Raw genomic sequence first — 14,851 nt, forward strand, 5'->3', positions numbered from 1 at the left:
GAGGTACAATTACATACTTACAAACTTTCATGTTTGTGTTTCAGTCATACAATAATCAAGTACCCATCCCTCCACCAGTGCCCATTCTTCACCACCAATGATCCCAGTATCCCTCCCACACCTCCACTCCCCCGCCTCACCCTGCCTTTGTGGCAGGGCATTTTCTTTTGTTCTCTCTCTCCTTTTGGGTGCTGTGGTTTGCAATAGAGGCATCGGGTGGCCATTGTGTTCGATCTAGTCTGCACTTGGCATGCATCTCCTAACCCACGCTGGTCCTCCAAACACCCTTTACTTGGTGTTCCCTTCTCTATCTGAGCTGTCTTTCCCCCAACCATGTGAGGCCAGCTTCCAAGCCATGGGGCCAACCTCCTGGTCCTTATTTCTACTATTCTTGGGTGTTAGTCTCTTATTCTGTTGCTTTATATTTGATAGATGAGTGCAATCTTCCGAAGTTTATCCCTCTCTTTCTGACTTATTTCACTTAATCTGATACTTTCCATGTTGATCCACCTATAGATCATACCTGTTTTCATTGGAAAAGTTGAGCTATTGATGGGACTAAAGAGTAAATATCCCTTTCTGTATTCCATTTTTTTCCATGTAGGTTGGTTTGATCTTCTTCAACTGGAAGTTTGTTCCCCTTTAATTTAGTCTTGAGGTTAGTGGAACTATAATCAAAGATTTCACATTTTCTAGAGTGAGGAAACTGCAAAAATATCTAAGTCCAAGTTGCTCTCTTGGAAGATAAAAACAAACAAGCAAACAATCTTTGTTTTAGGAGAGACAGGACTGGAAGGAGTGGGTGCTGCTGTTAATTACTGATACATTGTAGTGAGGATGCTGTCACAGTTATTATTGTTATTGTTAAATTTATCAGTTTGCAAACAACTTGTGAATTCTCTCCAAAAAGCGCTGGAGTTCCCAGGTTGAAAAAATATGTTAAGCACTCTAAGTCTTACATGCAGTATTTCCATTTGAACTCAGACAGCCTCAGAATACAGACTGCTAACAATCACCACCACTCACAGACAGACCCTGAAGTCAGGAAGCTCGTAGCAATTCCCAAGGTTAAATGAGAGGTGATGCCATAAATGTTGAGGTGCATCTATTGAGAGAGTCCAGGGGCCAGTAGATACAAGGGCCAGGGGATTGCCCCATAGCTGGAAGACTGCTTCATGAGTGGAGGGGAGAAGGCAGATGGAATAGAGAAGGGATCACTAAGAAAAGGATGGCTGGAGGAACCAGTTGGGATGGGAGATGCATGCCGAAAGTAAATAATGGACCAAACATGATGACCTCTCAGGGTCTGTGTTGCAAGCCATAATGCCCAAAAGTAGAGAGAGAGTATGGGGAATATTGTCTGCCATGGAGGCAGGGGGAGGGTGGGAAAGGGGAGGTATGCCAGGGATATTGGTGGTGGGGACTGTGCCCTAGTGGAGGATGGGTGTTTGATCATTGTGAGATTGTAAACCAAACATGAAAGCTTGTAACTATCTCACTGTGATTCAATAATTTTTTTTTAAAAAAAGAGAGTCCAGGGGCCATGTCCTTACTCCCAGGATGCCTTCCTGTACTTGCACCCTGCTGCCAGCTGCAATGAAACAAACCTTGTCCATCTAAAGGTGGTCCGAAGCTAGACTCTTCTGTCTCAAAGAGGGAATTCTCTACCAGAGACCCTCATGGTTTCTTTCATTTCACCTGATTCTTGCCCTGGATTGTCCTATGTATCTCTGAAATCTATATTCCTGAATTTGACCTGTGTTCAGGGTACTTTCCCCTTAAACATGTCCTTGGTTCTTATGTATATCACAGGATTAGAACAGCCTTGGTGGGGTTGGAGAATAGTTCAGCACTTGCCTTGCATGTGCTAACGAGGGTATTATTCTCAGCATCTCATATAGTCCCCTGGCCACCGCCAGAGTGATTCCTGAAAGAAAGCTTGTTTCTGCCACAAAAGTAACTCCTGAGCATTCTTCTCGCCTCCCCTCCCCTCTTCTACCCTCCCCTCTCCTCCCCTTCCCTTCCCTTCACTCTCTTTCCTTTCCCTTCCCTTCCCTACACACGTTGTGGTGTTCAGGATGTACTCCTGGCTCTGCACTCATGGATCACTCTCACTGGTGCTTGGAGGACTGTATTTTGAGGATTGAATCTGGGTTGGCCATATGAGGACAAGAGTTCTACCTATGTACTATCTCTCCAGCCCAGAGATGGCTTTTAAATGATATTTGAGATATAAAGTTACAGCTTCTCCTAGATATAACTAAAATATATTTAAGAAACTAGAGAAAAACTTCAAAGTGTTTCTTCATATAAATTTTCTAATCTGATAATTTAACCAATTTTATACTTAAAACAGATTATAGAATTCCTAAGCCATTTAATTGGGTAGAAGGTTTTCATCTTGATAAATCATTTATTTTAATTCGAGTTAAATTCAACTTAATCAATCCTGTCAGTCATATTTTTAAATCGCTATCAAAATGTTTACAAAGAAAACCTTTTTCTCCTTTTAATTTAAAAAATGGAAAATTAGCACTGCCAAGTATTATTGCAACACACAGAAAAGCATAACTTACGGAAGAACCTGTCAGGACTATTAAAAACTCAGCTTTTTTTTTATAGGCTAGAAGGATTCTGCCACTAACAAGAATGAATAAGCCTCATTTCACCTCCAGAAAGGTGAGGTTGCCAGACATTTGCTCCTAAAAATAAATGAGTTTAGTGCCATTATGCATGTATTTAAAGCTATAAATCTTGTCATATATTTATTAGTTATTTAAATTCTTATAATCTTTATAAACTGCACAGACCATAAAAGAGTAGAAGACATACTTCATATATACCAGAATATACTTTCTAGTTTGACAGTGGGTTACACTGAACTTTTTCTCTACCCCTACAATAAAATTATAAATACTTATAAAACCATCATACCAACAATCTTTACTATGTGTCTGCTAAGTTCAAGATAAAAAAGTCAATCTATATTTTAACTGTTGCTTTTTTCTGCCTTTGTGTTAATAACAAATATTTATTGAAATCTTACTGAGTGTCAAGAAATTCTCAGGTACCATTTCCTGTGGGCTGAATTGTGCCGCTTGTCAAAATACGTATACATTGGAACCCTCTAGAACATCAGAAGATGCCTTTATTTGGCACTTTATTGTTATAACTGTATAATGTGGTTGTGGTGTAATTAATTAAGATGAGGTCATACTGGAGTGGAATAGGCCCATAATCCAATTGTATCTGGAAAAAGAGGGGAAAAAACCCACAGGGAGAGATAGTTAGAAATGACAGAGGTAGAAAGTGGAGGGAGTATGTACAACTCAAGGAGGACAAAGATGGAAAACAAACGCCAGAAATGAGGAAAGGCAAGTGACATTTTCCCCCCATAGTTTTCAAAGGGACTATGGTCCAACCAACACCTTAATTTTTGACATCTAGCTTCTAGAACAGTGAAGTAATAATTTCTATTATTTCTTTGAACACTCCATTCCCCATCCCTTCTATCTGTTTTTTTTTTTTTTTTTGATAACTAGAGGTCATACACACACACACACACACACACACACACATACACACAGAGTTTTGGTGTTTGCATATTTGGTTGTGGTGGTTACTATGGGACTCACAACTGCTCACTGTGTGGATGCTTCCTGGGAATGGCACAGTTTAATGTCAGTGTTCACACACCCCTGGCCTGCTCACTCCATTATGACACTGAGTTCCAAATAGTAGAGCCACCAGGATTTCGCTTTTTTAAAAAATTTTTTTTTAAAGTTTTTATTTTATTGAATCACCGTGAAAAAAAAATACAAAGCTTTCAGGTTTAAGTCTCAGTCACATAATGATTGAACCCCCATCCCTTCACCATTGTACATGTTCCACCACCAAGAACCCCAAAATACCCCCTCTCATCCAGCCCCCACCTAAGTAGCTAATGATCTTCACTTTATTCTCTCTATACTTTGAATACATTCAATATTTCAATAGAGAACTCACTATTATTGTTTGGAATTTCCCCCCAATAATCAGGCCTGCTGAAAAGGCGTCATTTAATAATTTATTTTCATTGCTGAGAATGGAGACTCTATGAGCTCGCACGGCCGTGACAGAAGCCGCGAAGTTTTGGATTGCTGATATTTTAACTCAGTTCACAGTCTAGATGCATTTCTGTAAGAAGCTGCTCTGGGTGCCAAAATGGGTGAGAAGACCTCTGGGATCGTAGTCTTTAGGAGCAGAGGGTCCGTTTCGTGCTCAGTAGCTCTGGATCTTATCTGGGCTGAGGGCATGCCGGTAATGCCCGCTTCCCATGATTGCTTATGAGCCACAAAACTGCAAAAATCGTACCTCTGGGTTGGGAGTCTTAGAAGGTGGCTCTCGCCACGTGGATATTGCTGCTGCCGCCATTTTCCGCGCAGAAAAACAGGGTGGAGAGGAAAAATCCATCCTTGGGCGGCACGGAGTTGTAGCCCAGCTCATAGTCTAGATGCATTTCTGTAAGAACAGGATTTCGCTTTCTAGGACAGATAGGGGTGGCACCAGCTGTTGAAATTGCATCCCCATAATCAAGCAGTTTTGCCTCTCAGTGATTCCCAGGTTCCAATTTTTATTGTTTTAAGCTTTCTTTTTAAACAATCTTTGAAACACAATACACCATTTCATTTAATCCCCATAATAAACATGAGTTTGTATCCAGAAACTCTATGTATTTTTTGCTACATTAATTTTGTAGCCTGCTACTTTGCTGTAGTTTTATACCCAAATATTATTTGGTACATCTTTCACAAACTAGTGACTATCCCAAACCTCCCAAGAAATACAGCATATCCTGTCTCTCTTCCTAGAGTCATCATTTCTTCATTTTCCTATGTCAGTAAAAGTCCTGAGTTCTCAAATCCTTGGACTTAATTCAAGACCCAAGGGAAGTGCCTCCACCTCCTGTCAGCTTCTTCGTATTTCCTGTCTTGGTGTTCAAAGAAGGTAAATGACATGTCCAAAGACCTGTCTAAGTCTTGGTACCTATGAGTGTGACCTTTTTTGAAAGAGTATAGTATCACTGTATTACTGTATCACTGTCATCTCGTTGTTCATCGATTTGCTTAAGCGGGCACCAGTAACGTCTCCATTCATCCCTGTCTCGTGCTAGTAGCTCGATGGCTTCTGCTCTCTCCAGGAACATGAAGAGCACGTTGTTACTGTTTTTGGCATATCGAATATGTCATGGCTAGCTTGCCAGGCTCTCCGAGAGGAGTGGAGGCTTTGAGATTAAATAGCTGAGCTGGAGGTGGTTTGTGGTTGTGTCTCCCAAATACCTAACTTTTGGCCGTTTAATTTCTTGGTAAACTTGACCCCAAGTTGTTAGGGTCTGGCCAAAGACACAGCAGCCATTTTGGGGTATCTGAAAGTCTGAAGGTACCATCAGGCTGCTGATGCACTCGCCCTACAGGTACAGGTTGACCTGCTGGTGATACCATGTAATTAAGGATATTTAGATGAGATCAGCCTAGATGGAGCGATGGCACAGCAGTTGGGCGTTTGCCTTTCATGCGGCGGCAGACCTGTGTTTGATTCCTCCACCTTTCTTGGAGAGCTCGGCAAGCTACCAAGAGTATCGAGCCCGTGCAGCAGAGCCTGGCAAGCTACCCATGTGTATTGGATATGCCAAAACCAGTAACAATAAGTCTCTCAATGAGAGACATTACTGGTGCCTGCTCGAACAACTCGATGAGCAATGGGATGACAGTGACAGGCTAGATTTAGGGTGCAATTTAAGTCTATCACAAGTATTCTTACAAGACAACAATGAAAATGACATGGAAGCACACAGGTTACAAGGGGAAGACAGAGAACAAAGGCCATATGGAGTCAAAGACAGACTGGAGAGCAATGACAAGTCAGGGATGTTCAAGATTTGCCAGTGTCACCAGAGACGAGAGTCACGGACCAGAATTTACCTTGAAAGTTCCAGAAGCAGTTGCTACTGCTAACACCTTGTTTCAGACTTCTGACCTCTAAGACTACACAAGAAGATAAAAGTCTGCTGTTTTTAATTTCTGCTACCATCATTGAGGAAATATACCTCCCACCCCAATTGGCAATAATTTGGGAGAATTAAACCTATCATTTTGTTGTGGTTTGCAATAAGGGTATTGAGTGGCCATCGCGAGAGAACAAAAGGGAATGCCCTACCACAGAGGCAGGGTGGGGTGGGGGGATGGGATTGGGGATGGGAGGGATACTGGGTTCATCGGTGTTGGAGAATGGGCACTGGTGGAGGGATGGGTTCTCGAACATTGTATGATGGAAATACAAGCAGGAAAATGTGTAAATCTGTAACTGTACCCTCATGGTGATTCACTAATTTTTAAAAAAAACCTATCATTTTGGTTATTTTATTCTCAGCATGGTTTTCTGGGGCGGGGTCTGGGGTGAGCCCACACCTAGACACTCCCTAGCAGTGCTTGGGTGACCATGTAAGGCCAGAGATTAAAACCAGGCTTCCTGCACACAAAGCATGTGCTGGGGTTCGTCAGGAATGGCTTCCTGTTGTTGCTGGCCTTGGAAGCAGTGCTGAGAACCCTCAAACCACCCTCTGTGATACTTAACCAGCCGGGTCAGATGGTTCAGTGCTAGGATTAGAGGATGTGGCGCTGCTCTGACCCTGCTAGATCAGGGACCACTGGGACCACCCCCAGCAGTGCTCAGGTGCCACCCCAGCCTCATGTGACTTGTGTTCGGGGCACTCTGGGAGATGTTTGGTGCAAGTGATTATAGGATCCTGGCCATAAAGCATACCTCTGGCTCCTGTGATGGCTCTTTGTTCCCTTTCAGGAATGTTTTTGTTCTTTGGGATCTTTTGTAATTTGAAATCAATTTTATTATTTCATTGTTTAATTTTTATGAAGAATTTTCTTGGAAAGTTGCTAGGAACTGCATTGTCTGTGTACTGCTTTTGATCAGGATTCTTATTTTTTTTCCACTTATAACTTCTTTTTTTTTTGCCAAGAAATACAACCCAAATAAGTGCTACTAGAAACTCCTACCATTTATTACATACTTGACTTTGAGTTAAAATTTCTTTTGTCATTGCACATTCAGAAAACTTTTCTGTTGTCAATTTTTTGGCACTATCCACATTTAATTTTGTGTCCCCCTATGGAGTTAAGACCCAAAGTTTAAGAAGATAGGCTTTAGATTCTTAGCTTTACACAAACATTTAAACAATGTTTATTATTCAGTCCGTAAGCCTGTATCGTAAAGTGTTGACCACAATGGGTTCAGCTCACAGTCATCTTCTGATAAAGATAGAATAAAAGAAGAACTATAAAAGAAAACAGAGGATTTTTCCCTTCATGGTGAGAACTCTTAGGATTTGATTTCCTAAAAACTCCTCTACAAATCACTCAGCAAAGGTAATTCTAGTCATGATGTTGTTCCTTACATTCCTAATAGTTATTATCACAGAAGTTTTCAACCATCTTCTTCAAATCCCTCTTTCTCCTATTCTTTGCCTCTGGTAACCTCATGTCGGCTCCTGCTTCATGAACGGAGGGGAGAAGACAGATGGAATAGAGAAGGCATCACTAAGAAAATGATGGCTGGAGGAACCAGTTGGGATGGGAGATGCATGCCGAAAGTAGATAATGGACCAACCATGATAACCTCTCAGGGTCTGTGTTGCAAGCCATAATGCCCAAAAGTAGAGAGAGAGTATGGGGAATATTGTCTGCCATGGAGGCAGGCGGAGGGTGGGAAAGGGGGGGTATACCAGGGATATTGGTGGTGGAAAATGTGCACTGGTGGAGGGATGGGTGTTTAAAAATTATGAGATTGTAACGAAAGCAGGAAAGCACTCACGGTGCTTTCAATAAAATTAAAATAATAATAATAATAATAAAAAGGAAAAAACCCTCATGTCTGCTCTCATTTTCTGAGTTTGAGTTTGTTATTTAGATTCCACATGCACGTGAGATCATAAAGTCTGTTTTTTCTGTCTGATATATTTCACTTAATATAATGCCTTCAAGGTTCATTCAATTTGTCACAAATGGTAAGATTTTCTAATTTTCATGGGCAAACAATTCCATTATATATGTTATATATACATGTAACACATATATTTTCTATTCTTTCTGTAACAAACAATTAGGTTGTTTTCATGACTGGGATATTATTTTCCCTTTATGGGAAAATTATTTTCCCTTTACTATAAAGATATCATGCTAGACACCATGCCTTTATATTTACTCCATCCATTTATGGTCATAGAAATAGAGCTTACATAAGGTTTTTAAATCTTATATAATTGCGGTAAAGCTTACATAAGGTCTTTAAATTTTATATAATTGAATGTAGCCTTTAAAAATTGCTTTTGCTTAACACATCACATATAAGATTTGCTGTGCTGTGCTGTCATCCCGTTGCTCATTGATTTGTTTGAGCGGACACCAGTATCATCTCTCATTGTGAGACTTATTGTTACTGTTTTTGTCATATCCAATATGCCACGGGTAGCTTGCCATGCTCTGCCATGCGGCACGGTACTCTCGGTTGCTTGCTGGGCTCTCCAAGAGGGGTGGAGGAATCGAACACGGGTCAGCCTCGTGAAAGGCGAACACCCTACCGCTGTGCTATCGCTCCAGCCCATCTATGAAAATATATGCAGCTCTTTAGCTTATAATTTTTTGATACTTTATGACTTTTTAATAAAAGTCTCAGTTTACTTCTTTAATATTATGTTGGTGAATCTGAGGGGAAAATGCCTTATTTGGGGTAATTCTGAGAACAGAAGACTGATTTTATAAAGAGATATTGGAGTTCCAATTTTGCTACTAGAGGATAGCCAGTACTTTGTATTTTACCCCAATCACTTCCAGAAGTGAGGCATTACACTTAGAAATTGACTATTACCTCGGTCTAATGCCAGGCACAAAAGTCAGATCAAAGTGGATTAAAGACTCAATATCAGACATGAATCTGTAAGGTTCATAGAAGAAAATGTAGGCAGAACTCTTCATGACATTGAAGCTAAAAGCATCTTTAGGATGAAACAGCACTGACCATGCATGTGGAAGCAAACATAAACAAATGGGACTGCATCAAACTAAGAAGCTTCTGCACTTCAAAAGAAATAGTGACCAAAATACAGAAAGAGCCCACAGAATGGCAGAATGGGAAAGAATATTTACCCAATACCCATCTGATAAGGGATTAATATCCAGGATATACAATTGTATAAGAAAAACACCTCCAACCCCATCAAAAAATGGGGAGAAAAATGAACAGAAGTTTCCTCAAAAAAGAAATACAAATGGCCAAAAGGCACATGAAAAAATGCTCCACATCACTAGTCATCAGGAAGATGCAAATCAAAACAACAATGAGATATCATCTCACACCACAGAGGCTGGCCCACATTCAAAAGAACAAAAGCAACCAATGTTGGCATGGATGCGGGGAAAAAGGGACGCTCTTTCACTGTTGGTGGGAATGCCGACTGGTCCAGCCTTTCTGGAAAACAATATGGACAGTCCATTAAAAACTAGAAATTGAGCTTCCATATGATCCTGCAATACCACTTCTGGGAATGTATCCCAATGATGCAAAAGAGCACAGTAGAAATGACATCTGTACCTATATATTCATTGCAGCACTGTATACAATAACCAAAATCTGCAAACAAAACAAGTGCCCTAAAACAGATGACTGGTTAAAGAAACTTTGGTACCTCTACATAATGGAATACTATGCAGAGAGATGAAGTTAGGAGAGATGAAGTCATGAAATTTGCTTATAAATGGATAAACATGGAGAGTACCATGTTAAGTGAAATGAGTCAGAAAGAGAGGAACAGACATAGAAGGACTGCACTCATTTGTGGACTGTAGAGTAGTATCACATGAGGTTGACACTCAAGGACGGTAGATACAAGGGCCAGGGGGATTGCCCCATAGCTGGAAGATTGCTTCATGAGCAGAGGGGAGAAGGTAGATGGAATAGAAAAGGGATGACTAGAAAATGATGGCTGGAGGAACCAATTGGGATGGGAGATGTATGCCGAAAGTAGATAATGAACCAAACATGATGATCTTGTTTGGTGGGACAGGGGGAGGGTGGGAAAGGGGAGGTATACTGGTGGTGGGGAATGTGCACTGGTGGAGGGATGGGTGTTTGATCATTGTGAGATTGTAACCCAAACATGAAAGCTTGTAACTATGTCACGGTGATTCAATAAAATTTAAAAAAAATTGACTGTTGTCTTTTCCATGACTTTATAAAAAATTTGCAACTTGGCTTATTAGAATATTTTTGTGGGACAAAAACAGAAAGCATTTAGATAGTGTGATTAAGATTATTAGTTTTTTTCTTAAGTAACCAAAAACTTTGTAACATCTTTTCCCAGGTAAGTACCAGGAAGATAAAAATAATTTCTAAAACAGCAGGATTTTTTAATGAGTTTAAGCATGACAATGTAACACTGGTAAATATGCTCAACTTTCTTCCTTTTAGAATAGGATAAAGATTGAGTTTTCATCACATATACTCTTTTATCACTCCCGCCTTCACATCTGTTCCACTGTACCTTAACTGAATGCAATACAGCACTAAAATATTGAATAGCTTAATATTTCCTGTAGAATATTTCTATTTCTTCTTTAGTATAAAATTGTTTTTTGATGGATTTTGATTTAGGTCAGAAACCTCAATTTAAAAATAGGAGGATCTCATCAGATTTAAGGTATTTGAAGCCACAATACAGGCTGTGAAATTGATGGCTTTACATACTGTTTAACAGTAACCTCATTCTACAGGCTTGACCTAAGCTAGATGATCTGTCTGCTTTATGGCATTGAATCTTCCTTTAAGAGCATCTGTGCAATGTTTCTAGGTCAAATCATATACGTATTTTTTTCAGGCCTCAAAACAATTAAAAAATTTTTTAGACTGAAACTAAGACATTTTGTACTCAAAAAATAAATAACTTTATTAAGAATGGCTAAATTTTCATTATCTCTAAGTATCTTGGAGATGCAAATGAAAATGTGGCTACATATATATATATATATATGTGGCAAAAGCTATGTATGACTAAGAAAAAGTAGTCAATGTATGGAGAATGGATTATAGAATTTTGAAATGTGTTATCAAAATAATGCTTACATGTGAAAATAAAAGATTAAATGGAAAAGTTAGACTACAGAGGAGACAGTCAAATATTTTGAGGCAGATTTATACCATTCATTAATGTACCTCTGAGGAGATGCCAGTGGTGGAAGATTAGGGAGAAGATGGGTTTCTTGGAAAAAAGCAGGAAAATTGCTTAAAGTTTCAACTTCTTTATGACTCAAGCCCTAGTACAGAGCTCTGAAACTTCTTTTTGTTGTTGTTTTTGGATCACATGCAGTGGTTTTTAGGGCTTATTCCTGCCTCTGTGCTCAAGATCACTCCTGGGAGGGGTTTGAGGCACAAAATGGGGTGCTGGGATTGAACTTGGGTTGGCCTCATGCAAGGTAAGAATTCTGCCTACTACCCATTTCTCTGACCAGGAGCAAGTAATTTTAATAATTGTTCTTCAATCACCATCCTACCTGAGGTATTTGCTATGTGCAGGTAGAGCTCTCCTCAGGAATTTGACTCTGGCTTGTTGCTTGGAGTGTGAGGTAGAATATAGAACCCATCAACATGCTATCAGCGAGATTGGGAGAAGTTGCCAAGATGACACCTTTCAGCGGCTGTTTACATCTGATAATTTTATTCCCTTTCTCTCCTGTACTACAAGTCTGGATTACAGGGTTGGGATGTGGATTTTTGGTGCAAACTACCCCCTGAATACCAAGTTTAATTGCATTTTAGAGATCTCTTTTGATTTAAATTTGTTGCCCCTGTAATAGGATTTCTTTTTCCTTTCTTTTTTTTTTTTTTGGTAGGATTTCTTTTGTTTTGAGGTGTCTTTCTTTGTCCAGTTCTGGGTTTCCAATCAGTTTTTGTGTAGATTAACTCAAATTTGTTGTACCTTTCCTATTGTTACAAAAAATTTTTAATACACCACCTTGGTCCATTTATTTCCTAGTATCCTATATTTGATTATGGAGACTTTCAAGTTCTATGATTTGTCAAGCTAGAGATGTATTGGTAGTTTAGATTTAGTCAAAGTCAAAGAAATGGAAGGACCAGGAACATCAATGGTGTAGCTGCCATGTAGAAGCGGGCAGAGTTGAGATCTAGGAAGTAGATTCAGTTTAGGTGTGATTATTTAGACCAAAGAATCCTAAGATCTACCATTAGATAATTAGAAACCCAGGTGAGTCGGTGTTCTATTTCCAGTCTGATATTGGTAGGTTTAAGTCTCTGTGTCCTCAATTTAAATTGAATTCTGTATTTGAGAGCCTCCTGTTATCATTTATATGACACCATTTGCTCTTGTATGTCACTGTTACTGTCATCCCATTGCTCATCGATTTGCTCAAGTGGGCACCAGTAATGTCTCTATTGTGAGAATTGTTGTTACTGTTTTTGGCATATTGAATACGCCACGGATAGCTTGCCAGACTCTGCCATGCAAGATACTCTCGGTAACTTGCCATGCTCTCCGAGATGGGTGGAGGAATCGAACCCGGGTTGGCTGCGTGCAAGGCAAACGCCCTACCCACTGTGCTATCACTCTAGCCCTTGCTCTTCTAAACTAGAAATTATTTCATACCTGAGATACTGGATGATGTTTCTATCAAGCTGACAAAGATCATACTTAATGGTGGTGAGGAAGGAAGAAAACTGTTTTGTCAGATAGATCAAGAGTCTTTGGAAGGTGGAGATAGGGTGGGGTTTGTGCAATATCCAGTGGTACTCGGGATTTATTCCTGGCTCTATGATCAGGCATTACTCCTGGTAGGGTTTGGGGGATTATATGGTGATGCTGGGAATTGAGCCAGGGTTGAGTACACTGAAGGCAAGTGCCTTACCGCTGTACTGTCTTTCCAGAGGATAAAGAATCTTTAAATGCCCTTTACCCAATAACTCTGTTTGTCCCTTAGTTCTTTTTAAATGGGGGTCTCCCCACCTGTGCTTAGAGGTCTGGGAGGTGAGACTCAGCCTGGTGAGTCAGTGACTCTCCAGCTTGGTGGTGCTCAAGAGCGATCAGTGCTACGCTGGTAGTGCTATGAGGACTGTGCAATGTTGGGGTCTTGCTTATGTAAGGCATGTGTTCAAAATCTTTGAGCTCTCTCCCTGGACCTCAGTTTTCAGTTTTAAACAGAGATATTCAGAAATAGAGATAGAGATCAGAGTAGAAATGCAATTATCAAAGTTTTTCCTCATTAGTTGCTGTCTTCTGGTATTTAGCCAGGCATGTTGACATGTTGGATTTTCTTGTTTTTCTCATTCTTCACTCTTTCCCAAAGATACTTCATTTAGCTTATAACTTCAGTTACTTTCTCTTGTAGGGACTTTCAAAGTTTTCTCAAATAACACAGGCAACTGACTGACACCTTCACTTGGATGTCTCAAAGACATTTCTAATTCAGTAGCTAAAATAGAACTTGTGTTTCTTTACCTAGATTTTGTCCAGGTTTGTTATATGTAAAAACTAATTCTTATACTAAAGAGACTTTAATGGTTTCTCATTGCTATTTATTTATTTATTTATTTATTGCTTTTTGGGTCACACCTGGCGATACACAGGGGTTACTCCTGGCTCTGCACTCAGGAATTACTCCTGGTGGTGCTCAGGGGACCATATGGGATGCTGGGAATCGAACCTGGGTCAGCTGCGTGCAAGGAAAATGCCCTCCCTGCTGTGCTATTGCTCCAGCCCCCCTCTCATTGCTCTTTAAATGAAGGTCTGCCATGATCATCTATAGGTGAAATAAAACTCTAGAAATTAATATAAACAAACTATATAATACATTGTTTCCTTTTTTCTTTCAATTTTAAGTAATTAAATATAGTAATAGTATCTGAACATTCCAAATGAATTGGAAATATGCCAGATACGTGACTGTCATTTATTTACGCCAAGTTTATCTAAAATTTTCTTGTCAAAGAAACTTACTCTGAGTAGCCGTGAGATGAGTCTTGAAATTAGAACTAAATTTCTGGGCTATTACATATATATCTTATGGCTTTCATTTCACTGGGATTGTGAGTATTATAATCCTAAGAAGTATTCTCTCGTGGATAGAGAGTGAAATTCTTTTGCTAGTAGCTCAGACAAAAACAGTGGGTGAGGATAGGAAACAGCTTTCAGCAGTAGGCCATCCTTTTTGATCTTTGTAGCATCACTCTGAAAGGTTCACCGTTGCAAAGTGCAGAATACAACAGAACCAAAATATCAAGGCCAGAGGGATAGTACAGTTGGTAAGGTGACTACCTTGCAAGTAGCTGACCTGAGTTTGATTCCTGGCACCACACATGGTCTCTATCCAGGAGTGATCCTTGAGCACAGAGCCAGAAGTAAACCTGAGCACCATTATTAGGTGTGCCTCCCAAACAAACAAGCAAAAATCAAAATTGTGAAGAGAAAAACCAAACCAGGATACGGAGTGTACAACATAAAGAGGAAAATAAACACAGAGTGAACTTCGTAGTAAGGAGACTGGGTCTCCAGAATCATGCTTTTCAGCAGGGCTGCACGTCAGGTTCACTGAGGGAACCCGAGGGAAGTCCCAGACCCAGGTCACATCCTAGGATCTCTGAAGAGGGACCGGGAGGAGCACTTCTTAAAGCCCTGAAGGTAATGTCAACGGCAGACAAATTTGGAGAACTAAAAGATGGAATTTATCACCATGTTAATGCATCTTATTCTTTTATCCCTGGAGAAAAACCTTTTCGATATGAGCCTGAATTTAAA

This window comes from Sorex araneus, chromosome 1 (assembly GCF_027595985.1).
Source record: "Sorex araneus isolate mSorAra2 chromosome 1, mSorAra2.pri, whole genome shotgun sequence".
Taxonomy (NCBI): domain Eukaryota; kingdom Metazoa; phylum Chordata; class Mammalia; order Eulipotyphla; family Soricidae; genus Sorex; species Sorex araneus.